At 39.8% G+C, this 13,603-nt stretch overlaps 1 protein-coding gene, 1 long non-coding RNA gene and 1 other non-coding gene across 3 annotated transcripts in view; 2 read left to right on the top strand and 1 right to left on the bottom strand.

Moving 5' to 3' along the window:
• The window catches only part of LOC5504288 (von Willebrand factor D and EGF domain-containing protein), a 65,144-nt gene extending 61,117 nt beyond the window's left edge, over nt 1-4,027 (top strand). Inside the window, exon 9 of the mRNA XM_048721344.1 lies at nt 3,634-4,027. The gene's annotated coding sequence lies outside the window, so the exon portion shown is untranslated. The remainder of the gene's footprint in view (nt 1-3,633) is intronic.
• A 1,805-nt stretch (nt 4,028-5,832) lies between these two features.
• Nucleotides 5,833-6,667, top strand: LOC125559748. The gene is made up of 2 exons (XR_007306414.1): nt 5,833-6,293; nt 6,389-6,667. It is a non-coding gene; the product is annotated as an uncharacterized LOC125559748 (long non-coding RNA).
• A 6,654-nt stretch (nt 6,668-13,321) lies between these two features.
• Nucleotides 13,322-13,400, bottom strand: LOC116611985. Its single transcript, XR_004293734.1, has one exon. It is a non-coding gene; the product is annotated as a small nucleolar RNA SNORD34 (small nucleolar RNA).
• Between the last annotated feature and the right edge of the window lie 203 nt (nt 13,401-13,603).

Raw genomic sequence — 13,603 nt, 5'->3', positions numbered from 1 at the left:
AACAGTCAGTTTACATGGAACAAGCGTAATTGTGAAACGCCGAGAGTCGAACAAGATATCTGAAATATGTTTTAAAGTAAAAATAAAATTCATGAGCGAGAAAAAGTAAAACTCTTCGATATTTTAGATATCTTTCCGACTTTCGGCCTATAAGTCTCGAGTCTCTGACTTTCGACTCTTGGGAAACGCCAAATTTACATGGTACAGGCGTAAATGTAGAACGCAAAGAGCCAGTTTACATGGAACAGGCCTAAATGTAGAACGCAAAGAGCCAGTTTACATGGAACAGGCCATAGGTAAAACGCAAACAATCAGTTTACATGGAACAGGCGTAAATGTAGAACGCAAACAGTCATTTTTACATGGAACAGGCGTAAAGGTAAAACGCAAACAGTCAGTTTTCATGGAACAGGCGTTAAGGTAAAACACAAACAGTCAGTTTACATGGAACAGGCGTAAAGGTTAAACGCAAAGAGCCAGTTTACATGGAACAGGCGTAAAGGTTAAACATAAACAGTCAGTTTACATGAAACGGGCTTAAAGGTAAATCGCAAACAGTCAGTTTTCATGGAACAGGCGTAAAGAAAAAACGCAAAGAGCCAGTTTACATGGAACAGGCGTTATTGTAAAACGCAAACAGTCAGTTTACATGGAACAGGCGTAATGCTGAAACACAAACAGTCAGTTTACATGGAACAAGCGTAATTGTGAAACGCCGAGAGTCGAACAAGATATCTGAAATATGTTTTAAAGTAAAAATAAAATTCATGAGCGAGGAAAAGTAAAACTCTTCGATATTTTAGATATCTTTCCGACTTTCGGCCTATAAGTCTCGAGTCTCTGACTTTCGACTCTTGGGAAACGCCAAATTTACATGGTACAGGCCTAAATGTAGAACGCAAAGAGCCAGTTTACATGGAACAGGCCATAGGTAAAACGCAAACAATCAGTTTACATGGAACAGGCGTAAATGTAAAACGCAAACAATCAGTTTACATGGAACAGGCGTAAATGTAGAACGCAAACAGTCATTTTTACATGGAACAGGCGTAAAGGTAAAACGCAAACAGTCAGTTTTAATGGAACAGGCGTTAAGGTAAAACACAAACAGTCAGTTTACATGGAACAGGCGTAAAGGTTAAACGCAAAGAGCCAGTTTACATGGAACAGGCGTAAAGGTTAAACATAAACAGTCAGTTTACATGAAACGGGCTTAAAGGTAAATCGCAAACAGTCAGTTTTCATGGAACAGGCGTAAAGAAAAAACGCAAAGAGCCAGTTTACATGGAACAGGCGTAATTGTAAAACGCAAACAGTCAGTTTACATGGAACAGGCGTAATGCTGAAACACAAACAGTCAGTTTACATGGAACAAGCGTAATTGTGAAACGCCGAGAGTCGAACAAGATATCTGAAATATGTTTTAAAGTAAAAATAAAATTCATGAGCGAGAAAAAGTAAAACTCTTCGATATTTTAGATATCTTTCCGACTTTCGGCCTATAAGTCTCGAGTCTCTGACTTTCGACTCTTGGGAAACGCCAAATTTACATGGTACAGGCGTAAATGTAGAACGCAAAGAGCCAGTTTACATGGAACAGGCCTAAATGTAGAACGCAAAGAGCCAGTTTACATGGAACAAGCCATAGGTAAAACGCAAACAATCAGTTTACATGGAACAGGCGTAAATGTAGAACGCAAACAGTCATTTTTACATGGAACAGGCGTAAATGTAAAACGCAAACAGTCAGTTTTCATGGAACAGGCGTTAAGGTAAAACACAAACAGTCAGTTTACATGGAACAGGCGTAAAGGTTAAACGCAAAGAGCCAGTTTACATGGAACAGGCGTAAAGGTTAAACATAAACAGTCAGTTTACATGAAACGGGCTTAAAGGTAAATCGCAAACAGTCAGTTTTCATGGAACAGGCGTAAAGAAAAAACGCAAAGAGCCAGTTTACATGGAACAGGCGTAATTGTAAAACGCAAACAGTCAGTTTACATGGAACAGGAGTAATGCTGAAACACAAACAGTCAGTTTACATGGAACAAGCGTAATTGTGAAACGCCGAGAGTCGAACAAGATATCTGAAATATGTTTTAAAGTAAAAATAAAATTCATGAGCGAGAAAAAGTAAAACTCTTCGATATTTTAGATATCTTTCCGACTTTCGGCCTATAAGTCTCGAGTCTCTGACTTTCGACTCTTGGGAAACGCCAAATTTACATGGTACAGGCGTAAATGTAGAACGCAAAGAGCCAGTTTACATGGAACAGGCCTAAATGTAGAACGCAAAGAGCCAGTTTACATGGAACAGGCCTAAATGTAGAACGCAGAGAGCCAGTTTACATGGAACAGGCGTAAAGGAAAAACGCAAACAGTCATTTTTACATGGAACAGGCGTAAAGGTAAAACGCAAACAGTCATTTTTGCATGGAACAGGCGTAAAGGTAAAACGCAAACAGTCAGTTTTCATGGAACAGGCGTTAAGGTAAAACACAAACAGTCAGTTTACATGGAACAGGCGTAAAGGTTAAACACAAAGAGCCAGTTTACATGGAACAGGCGTTAAGGTTAAACATAAACAGTCAGTTTACATGAAACAGGCTTAAAGGTAAATCGCAAACAGTCAGTTTTCATGGAACAGGCGTAAAGGAAAAACGCAAAGAGCCAGTTTACATGGAACAGGCGTAATTGTAAAACGCAAACAGTCAGTTTACATGGAACAGGCGTAATGCTGAAACGCAAACAGTCAGTTTACATGGAACAAGCGTAATTGTGAAACGCCGAGAGTCGAACAAGATATCTGAAATATGTTTTAAAGTAAAAATAAAACTCATGAGCGAGGAAAAGTAAAACAATTCGATATTTTAGATATCTTTCCGACTTTCGGGCTATAAGTCTCGAGTCTCTGACTTTCGACTCTTGGAAAACGCCAAATTTACATGGAACAGGCGTAAATGTAGAACGCAAAGAGCCAGTTTACATGGAACAGGCCTAAATGTAGAACGCAGAGAGCCAGTTTACATGGAACAGGCGTAAAGGTAAAACGCAAACAGTCATTTTTACATGGAACAGGCGTAAAGGTAAAACGCAAACAGTCATTTTTACATGGAAGAGGCGTAAAGGTAAATCGCAAACAGTCAGTTTTCATGGAACAGGCGTAAAGGAAAAACGCAAAGAGCCAGTTTACATGGAATAGGCGTAATTGTAAAACGCAAACAGTCAGTTTACATGGAACAGGCGTAATGCTGAAACGCAAACAGTCAGTTTATATGGAACAAGCGTAATTGTGAAACGCAAACAGCCAGTTTACATGGAACAATGGTGAAAACGATAGAGGAATCTTTCAGCCAGTGATTCATGGTCATTACACACTTTGATGTAAATAGTTTGAATAATTTAGAATTCAAAATGCTACAAAATGGAATACGTGATTTTGTGGCGCTATTTACGCACGGCAACACCTTACGGATACATGCATTCGAAGCGAAGAAGTCAAGAACAAAAACGGTGTCCGAAGTTTGAACTTTAGTTTTTACTTTATATTTAGATTTGATAATGAAGACACTGGCTATTTCAATGAAGTGGCAATTTTATATTGACTAAATATTACTTAAATATCTTTTTCAGTTAATTCCCCGCCTGTTTTCACCACACTTCCAGTTCAATTCGCATTAGTTGGAGAGATGTTATCGCTTCAGATTGAAGCTCTGGATCCAGATAACCGTCCCGTTACGTACTCCCTTGCCAACACCGACGCGCAGGGCTACGTGTTCACGCCAGATGGACAACTGAACATCACAATGACAACCTCCGACAGCAAGACGTTCAAATTCGTAGCCACCGATGAGTGCAACGCCAGCGATACAACGACAGTTACTGTAAAGGCGATGGAGTGCCCGTGCCAACACGGGGGAACATGCCATCCCCACCCCTACCACCCACGGGGATCTGGCCAGTACGAGTGCGCCTGCCCTGCGGGATTCAACGGAAGCCGATGTGAAAGTGACATTGATGATTGCCAATCTAAGCCTTTGTGTCAACGGTAAGAAGGCGAAAGCCCGTGAAATAATGGCGAGGTGGTAATCTTGTGAATCATTTGTCACCATTACCCCCATTCTTTATGGTACATTTTAGTTACCATGTTTGTGTGTAGCACGTTTGCACGATATTAAAATATCACGTTTGCATGAGCGATCATATTTGATCTAGCATGTACTTATTAATAATAAAAAAAACCTTTAATCGAGTAATGTTAGTTAAATAGTAAATGGTTTATGTAGTGAAAACATTCAAAACTCACTTTTATTCAACTCCTCTTTCTCCAGGAAATGAAACCTATTTGGTCAAACTTTTCGAGTCTCGCTAGAATAGTTCCATTCTTGTGACCAGAACCGTTCACCAGATTGGCAAAATAGTTATTGAATAATTAATGAAGTTTGAAAGAGCTATTGCCTTTTATCGGGTTTTACCACTGTATGCATTGTTACGCGACCACCGGAACTTAATCGGCGATTGGCAATTGGCGATTCTCAGCCGTCAATCAAATGGAGCCGGTACCTGAAACGGAAAGCCGCCATTACTGATCGAAATGGTTCGAAGTTACCCACTTGCACTTCGTTGGAGAGTTATTTACTTGCTCGTTCAGGATGGCTTGAATAACACGAAAATCGCAGATGTATTGAAAGTTAGCAAAACGTTTGTGAAGAAAATAAAGCGCTTATATTTGCACAGTGGCTCGATCGAGTAGCGCAAACGGCGTGGAAAAACAAGAAAGCTAGCCCGGAGGGGGTGGGTACTCCCTCATATTTGTTATACGGGTATGTGCCGCCCTTTAGGGTAGGGTGTTTGGGCTCTTGAGGTCTACGATAGGTTATCTTCTTTTTTTCGCTTTTTTCTTGTTTTCTTGTTAGGTCTCTGGTAGAGTGGACAATGTTGTCAGTATGGCTGACCAATACACACATTGCCGCATTAACCGAAAAAGACAATTTATTTAAACATTTGATTGACAGTGAATTTCCGCTTTAATCACGACTTATTGGGTATAAGTTTGAGCGGTAGGGTATGTAATTTTAGCCGTAGGTGTTTGGTAGGGTATAAGAACCGAGGATTTTGGGTCTCTGATAGGGTCAGGTTTTGGAGACCTCGGCGGCACTTTCCTACCCAAAAATAAGTGGAGAACCCCCAAAAAACTCAATTCATCCAGCCATCTCTTGAGTCTACAACTCCGGCGCGAAAAGTGTTTTGACAGCTACAAGCCGAAAAAAATCAACAAACTGCGTTCCTCCTTCACTATCAAATACTTAAGGTTTTGGGATCATCCCAAATCTGATTCTCCTCCACCTCAGCGAGCTCAACCTCCGCCACACAACTTCTTCGCTGCAACTCGCTTCCATTTCTACTAAAGAAGGCCTGACTTCGCGTCACGCCGAAAAACGTGCAACCTTTGATTGACGGCTGATAATCGCCAATCGCCGATCGACTCCAGGTGGTCGCGTAGTAATGCTTACAGTGGTAAGAGGGGTATGTGGGAATTTGATGGACAACGTTAAGGTGCTAGGGGTGAAATTTCAATAACCCGAACACCCAGTAACCCGAATCCTCAATAACCCGAACACCCAGTAACCCGAACCCTCAATAACTCGAACACCCAGTAACCCGAACCCTCAATAACCCGAACACCCAATAACCCGAACATCAAGTAACCCGAACCCTCAATAACCCGAACACCCAGTAACCCGAACACCCAGTAACCCGAACCCTCAATAACCCGAACACTCAGTAACCCGAACACCCAGTAACCCGAATCCTTAATAACTCGAACATCCAGTAACCCGAAAACTCAATAACTCGAACACCCTGTAACACGAACCCTCAATAACCCGAGCACCCAGTAACCCGAACCCTCAATAACTCGAACACCCAGTAACCCGAATACCCAGAAACCCGAACCCACGGTAACAAGAACACTCTGTTATTTGAACATCTCCTTCATTCGAACAACACCCCGATAACCCAATGTTTCCATATTTCTTTTGGAGGATCCGTTATCGGGGCTCGACAATTGTTATGAAATTTTGATCATTCATTCTCAGGAACATGTATCGATGGAATAAACAACTACACTTGCCGATGTCACGTGTGCTATAAAGGTGCCCTATGTGATGAGAAAGAGCGCATTTGTGGCGAAGACACGTGTTACCCAGGAGTTAAGTGCAGAGAAATCCCTGATGGTGTGTTGTGTCGATCGTGTTCTGACGGTCTTATTGGCAACGGGATGACGTGTATAGGTATAAAGGCTAAGTTAAACGGCGTATATATAGATATCTTATCCATTTTATTAAGTAATTAATATCTATTACTGCTTAATTACTTTTTTGTACAGCCCCTGTAACAACAACTCGACCACAGAGCACACAAGACCGTGACCACACGAATGGTAATGACCGTCCGTTTTCTTGTCCTTCTGTCTGTCTGTCTCGTATATTCGAGGGCGAGTTATCCTTTAACCTCTGCTATATTGTTGGTCCTGATTGATATTTAAGCTCAAGAGAGTACACCATCTGGTCCTACGACACAAACTCCTACCGATACTCTTCCAGGCATAAGTCTCATTGTCATTCATCAATATAGACCAAAATGTCAAAACCAAAAATATCTACCATAAAATTTTAAAAACAAAAAAAGACCCCATATTGTACCGGTACGACTATCATCATCTCGAAATGAAATCCTTTTCTAGACCACTTTTCACACGTTATATTAACATAAATAAGTTTGGACGTAAAACTTTCGTAAAAGTCTCCTTTTCCAATACCGCAAAGTTGCCTTGTGATATTACCACCCTAAAATTGGTTTACCCCAAAATCATCTCTTAAACGAATCCAGGAGTCGTTTGGCTTAATGCCCAAATAAGCCGATTCAAGGTAAATAACCTAAAATGACATAAGGTGTTAAAATTTACGGAGAATAACTTGCCTACACTCGAGCAAAGTGCAACAGGTGCAAGCGAAGGATTTTTCTTGCGTTTACGTTCGACTGGTTTTCACGCCCGCGCTCAAGTTCTTACATAAGTTCAGAGTCTGGAAAGCTTCATAAAGCCAACGTTCTCGTCTGTTCCGCCCAGGCATCTGATAGCTAGGTTATAATAACTCATTGTAATGTCACGGGGGTTCGCGACAACGTAGACAAGATAACAGCGTAGATTGGTACTTGCTTTATTTCGTCAGTCCTGGTTCCTCCGGGTCGTCTGCTCTGATTCCTTTTTATACGTGCACTCCCTATTGAACCGTATAGCTGTGACTATAGCTGACTATTCTATGCTGTGCTTGTTATAGCTGTGACTTTAGCTGACTATTCTATGCCATGCTTGTTATAGCTGTGACTATAGCTGACTATTCTTTGCTGTGCTTGATATAGCTGTGACTATAGCTGACTATTCTATGCCGTGCTTGATATAGCTGTGACTATAGCTGACTATTCTATGCCGTGCTTGTTATAGCTGTGACTATAGCTGACTATTCTATGCCGTGCTGGTTATAGCTGTGACTATAGCTGGCTATTCTATGCCGTGCTTGTTATAGCTGTGACTATAGCTGACTATTCTATGCCGTGCTGGTTATAGCTATGACTATAGCTGACTATTCTATGCCGTTCTGGTTATAGCTGTGACTATAGCTGACTATTCTATGCCGTGCTGGTTATAGCTGTGACTATAGCTGGCTATTCTATGCCGTGCTTGTTATAGCTGTGACTATAGCTGACTATTCTATGCCGTGCTGGTTATAGCTATGACTATAGCTGACTATTCTATGCCGTGCTGGTTATAGCTGTGACTATAACTGACTATTCTATGCCATGCTGGTTATAGCTGTGACTATAGCTGACTATCCTATGCTACGCTTGTTATAGCTGTGACTATAGCTGACTATTCTATGCTGTGCTTGTTATAGCTGTGACTATAGCTGACTATTCTATGCCGTGCTGGTTATAGCTGTGACTATAACTGACTATTCTATACCGTGCTCGTTATAGCTGTGACTATAGCTGACTATTCTATGCCATGCTGGTTATAGCTGTGACTATAGCTGACTATCCTATGCCGTGCTTGTTATAGCTGTGACTATAGCTGACTATTCTATTCCGTGATTGTTATAGCTGTGACTATAGCTGACTATTCTGTGCTGTGCTTGTTATAGCTGTGACTACAGCTGACTATTCTATGCTGTGCTTGTTATAGCTGTGACTATAGCTGACTATTCTATGCCATGCTTGTTATATAGCTGTGACTATAGCTGACTATTCTATGCCATGCTTGTTATATAGCTGTGACTATAGCTGACTATTCTATGCCGTGCTTGTTATAGCTGTGACTATAGCTGACTATTCTATGCCGTGCTTGTTATATAGCTGTGACTATAGCTGACTATTCTATGCCTTGCTTGTTAAAGCTGTGACTATAGCTGACTATTCTATGCCGTGCTTGATATAGCTGTGACTATAGCTGACTATTCTATCGCTTGCCTCCCACACGCGGCTTGGCAGCCATCTGCTTGACATTCTTCTGAGCCTTCTGTCGTTGGGCAGCGGGTTGGGCAGTTATTGCTGCAAAGAAGTCAAAAGGTTTATAAATACAAGAGGACCCCAAAAGCAAGCATACATACCTAAATCTGTCCCTTTTTTGCGGAATACTAAAGTTTTAGTAGAACTTCTAATAGAGAATGTACGTACGGAGGTGTCTCGTATTAATATCCTCAATAAAAACGTATCCTGCAATCCACAAAAAAATGGAACACTTGGCTGAGTTACACATTTCCTCCTTCTCCCCCCATCTAATACTGGTTAAAAGTGTTTCTTCAGCTTTAAATGCAAATGCAGTCAGATGATCAAGTACATATGCTCCAATATTCAGGAGGGGAGAGGGGTTCAACTTAGTTTGACCTAGATTGTAGAATCATCTTTTCACAGGTGAAAATAGTGCTTGTGTTTGTGTTTGTTTTCAGTTTCAGTTTATTTATTTCGCCACACTGTTCAAATAAGCTGCATTATACATAATTTTCTAAAATAATACTAGGTGGCGGGGAAGACCATAAAAAGCCAAAGGCTTATACGAGATGGTCATCCCCGTCTGCTCTTAATAGCTTAATATTTCTAAAAGTTCATGGCGTCTACTCCATATTGAAATATGTAATTATATATATTAAAAAAATACACACACACAGCTAGGGGCACAAATATAAAAGAAAAAAAGGGAGTTGAAACAAAAACGAGAAAAAATAATTATTAAGCAGCAACTAAAAACAATTTAAGCCGAGAAACAAAAGAAGAAAACGAGGAAGCAGTTTGAATAGATTTGTCCAGGGAGTTGAAGAATTTAGGTCCTTGAAAACGTACGCCAAATTTTCTTACATTTGTTCTACACTTAGGAATATGAAAGTGTGATGCGCTTCTGGTATTATAATTATGAATTTGACTGTTTAGATAAAACATACTGTTAAAAGATATCGGCAAAAGACCGAATTTGAATTGAAACATTAATTTACCAATATGCAATAAATAAATACAGTCAAATTTAATAATTTTAAGATCTTTGAATAAAGGGTCAGTGGTGATCAAGAAATGACTTTCCAGAAATAACTCGCACCACTCTTTTTTGAAGCTTACGGATGCGATCGAGATTTGTATGGTACGTTGAACTAACACAATAATCAAAATATGGATAGACAAGCGAGTAATACAGCGTAAGAAGGGAACGTTTGGGGAGGCAGAAGCTTGCTTTGAATATGATGCCAATGGCTTTAGAGGCTTTTCTAGCAACATTTGAAATATGCGGAATCCATGTGAGGTGTTCGTCAATGACCACACCAAGGAAAACAGTTTTATTAACGCGTGAAATATCATGACAGCCAATGGACACCTTAATCACATCAAGCGTTTGCCTTTTTTGTTTCGGCCTAAATATCATGAAATTAGATTTTTTTTATGTTTATAGATAACTTATTAGCTAGGAACCAATCCGTGAGTTTTCCTAATTCTTTATTAACAATAGCAACCAGAGTATTTAGGACTTTATGAGAAACAAATAAATTGGTATCATCAGCAAACAAAATCAAATCTAAGGCGTTCGATACTTACAAAGATCATAAATATAAATAAGGAAAAGCAATGGGCCCAGTACGGACCGCTGTGGCACACCACAATTGACGTACTTACGGGATGAGAAGTGGCCACTATAATCAACAAACTGTTGCCTCTCTGAGAGGTAACTTTCAAACCACTTCAAAGGAATTCCACGAATTCCATAATGCTGAAGTTTTTCTAATAAAATATAATGATTAACTGTGTCGAAAGCCTTAGAAAGACCAATAAATACACCTATGGTATATTCCCTGTTATCATTAGCAGCTGACAATTTATCATAAATTTAAAAGAGCCAGCGCAGTTGAATGATGTTTGCGGAAGCCATATTGATTATCAAAAAGAATATTGTTTTTCCACAAAAAATTGTACAAACGTTTGTATACTACTTTTTTCAAAAAACTTTGAAAAAACTGGTAAAATAGAGACAGGTCTGTAATTAACGAAGAACATCTGATCACCAGTTTTAAAAAGAGGAACTACACGGGCTATTTTTAAACCATTGGGAACCATGCCATGTTCAAGAGAAAGATTAATAACATGAGACAGAGGCATCGAAATTAAGTCAAAGGTGTTTTTTACAGCATCCATATTAACGCCATCATGTCCCGCGGTAGTGCCCGAGCGTAAACTATTGCAAATATCAGCAATCTCCTGGTGATTAGTGTTTTCAAAAAATACAGAGTTGGTAGGACTATTTCTCAAGAAATTAGTATGCGACAATAAAGACTGAGGTAGCTTAGCAGCTAAGGAAGGACCAATATTGGTAAAATAATCGCAAAAATTATCAGCAATTTTTTTTTAGAATCGCAAATTTCCTCACTATTTACCATGAATGTAGAAGGTAGGCGAGATGCAGCGGTTTTACGGTTAATCACTTCATATAATATGAAGTGATAAGTACGCTTAACATTATCCTTATATTGAAGAAGTTTACTCTCATAATAATTGCGCTTAGCAATCCTTAGCAAATGATTGAGTTTATTCCTAAATGTCTTATAACAGCGCTCCCTTGTTGGATTAGGACAAGAAAGATATCGTTTATAAAGCTTGCTTTTCTTCTTAATTGATTTTAAAAGGCCTTTTGTCAACCAAGGTTTCCTAAAACACATTTTCTTCGCCTTTCTTCTTTTGAGTGGGAAACACGTATTGTATAAAGAGGTAAATTGTTTTAAAAACAATTCATAAGCAACGCAAGGATTCTTACTCTGTGACACAAGATTCCAATCACACTGTTGAAGTTCCAATCTAAATTTTTCCATATTAGAGGAATTTTTCTCTCGATTGGTAATCCCAGACTTTTTAGAAACACAATTAAGGTCCTCTGAAAGAATGGAAAAAACAGGTAGATGATCTGAAATATCAGAGAACAACAACCCACTATCGCAACAACTGTCCAAGTTGTCTATGAATATATTGTCTAACAAAGTGGTGGTATGCGATGTTATCCTAGTCGGTCGCGTAATCAATGGGAAAAACATTTTTGAATACATAATATCAAGAATTTCCGCAGTTAGCCTATGACAATGATGCTTCATTAAATCTAAATTCTAGTCTGCCATAAGTACGCAGGATTTGTTATTCTTAGAGATTTCCATAAGCAATTGATCTAATTCATTGCAAAAATCACAAACATTATTTTTAGGTGGTCTATAGATCACACCAACTAGGATATTTTTTTGGCCATTACGAATAATCTCCACAAATAGAAATTTTGCGCTCTTGTTGAAAAAACACAAGTCAGGTCGGCATTTGTAAACAAAGTCTTGACGCAAATACAAACCAACGCCTCCTCCTGTTTTTCCCTTACGGAAGTTATGAATGTAATTATAACCATCAATATTGCAAGCATGATCAGACTCTTTCAACCAAGTTTCACTAATTCCCATCATGGAAAAATTGAGCTCCAGAGTTGAAAGTAAATTAGTAAATTTATCGAAATTCTTGGAAAGACTTTGAGTGTTTACATGTAGCACAGACAAGTGCTTTTCCGTGTAACACTTTTGAGCAGTCAAATCATTAAAATTATCTTCCACATAATATTCACACTTACAGGATTTATAGAAATTAGAATCAGGATCATTATCAACACACAGACTTAGATTCTGATTTTCAGTGAGTAATGGATTGAATTTCAGACTCTGTAGACGATCTAGATCAAATCATATGCGACCATGTTGAAGCTCGTAGAGCTCAAGCCGAAATTCGTCATCGTCAAGATGACTAAAAGGAAAGAAATTGCATAGGTTTTTATTCATCTACATATCAGGCTTCCTTTTATCTCTAATGACTAAACGATCTAGCACGAAGTAGGCCAGCTTACCAGCACTTCTAGCTTCTTTCATCTTGTCGATTTGGCCCTCCCGCTTCTTCAGTGTCGCTAGGGCCAAATCTTCAGCTATGTATAAACCTTTTGGCTTGGTTTTCCTTGCTCCTCTAAGAACTGCCTCGCGCTGTTTCCAGTCGTAAAGCTTGCAGACAATCGTCCTTGGCTGATCTCGACTAGCATCACGTCCGCCATCCCTTCTTCTCAGCCCGGGGCGCCTCTCAACTCTGTGCCCCCTCTCGATTTCGAACTCTAACCGCAACGCTTGCTTTATATTTTCCTTGACCTTGGCCTCGACGTCATCCCAACTTTCGCCAGGAGACTCTGGAATACCAGATACCCTGATATTGTTCCTGCGTGATTAGTTTTCCAGGTACTCGAGTTTTGTACCCGGCTAATCTCAACCTCGGCCTCTTGAAGTTTCGCCTTGACCTTCGCCGTGTTTCAGATTTCAGATCAAGCATCTCCTTTTGAGAATACTCAACACTATTCTTCAGATCGCTGACAGTGCTTGCCAGAGTATCGACCCTTTCACTAAGCTTGCTCATTTCAGATTCAAATAACGATCGTAGCATAGATTCTTGTGCGGACAACAAGTTCTTTACCGCCGCCATTGTGACGACTTCATCTTCATCGTCTCTGCCAACTGCACCTTCAATCTCCATCGTATGTTGTTTTTTCTTTTTTGGTCTTCTTGGCATTTAGAATACACAAACGTACAACGAGTGAAGCAAATAAATGTTGAAATCGACGTGCTCTACATGAGCTAAATTCAAATTACTCTCGGAGCACAAACGCCATGACCTCTTCTCTACTAGCCTTTTTCAAAAGGGTCGTAACCGTACAACACTCTCTTTGTTTCTCAGAACATCATGTCTTCATCAATGAGTAACCCTCAAACAATGTAGGCAATGATAATTCATCACAGAAACAGCACATTGACAAACATATGCACAAGATCGGGTCTAAAGCAGGTGTGCAGTGTAGGGGAATATATAGGGTACACAGATTTGGGTGTGTACTAAGGGGGCAAAGCTATGGGGTGTATACTGGGTACACAGATTTGGGTGTGTACCAAGGGTGCAAAGCTATGGGGTGAATACTAGGTAGACAGATTTGGGTGTGTACCAAGGGTGC

Source organism: Nematostella vectensis, chromosome 14 (genome assembly GCF_932526225.1).
Source record: "Nematostella vectensis chromosome 14, jaNemVect1.1, whole genome shotgun sequence".
Lineage (NCBI taxonomy): Eukaryota > Metazoa > Cnidaria > Anthozoa > Actiniaria > Edwardsiidae > Nematostella > Nematostella vectensis.
The sequence above is the reverse complement of the archived record's forward strand: the minus strand, read 5'-3'. Positions and strand labels throughout refer to the sequence as shown.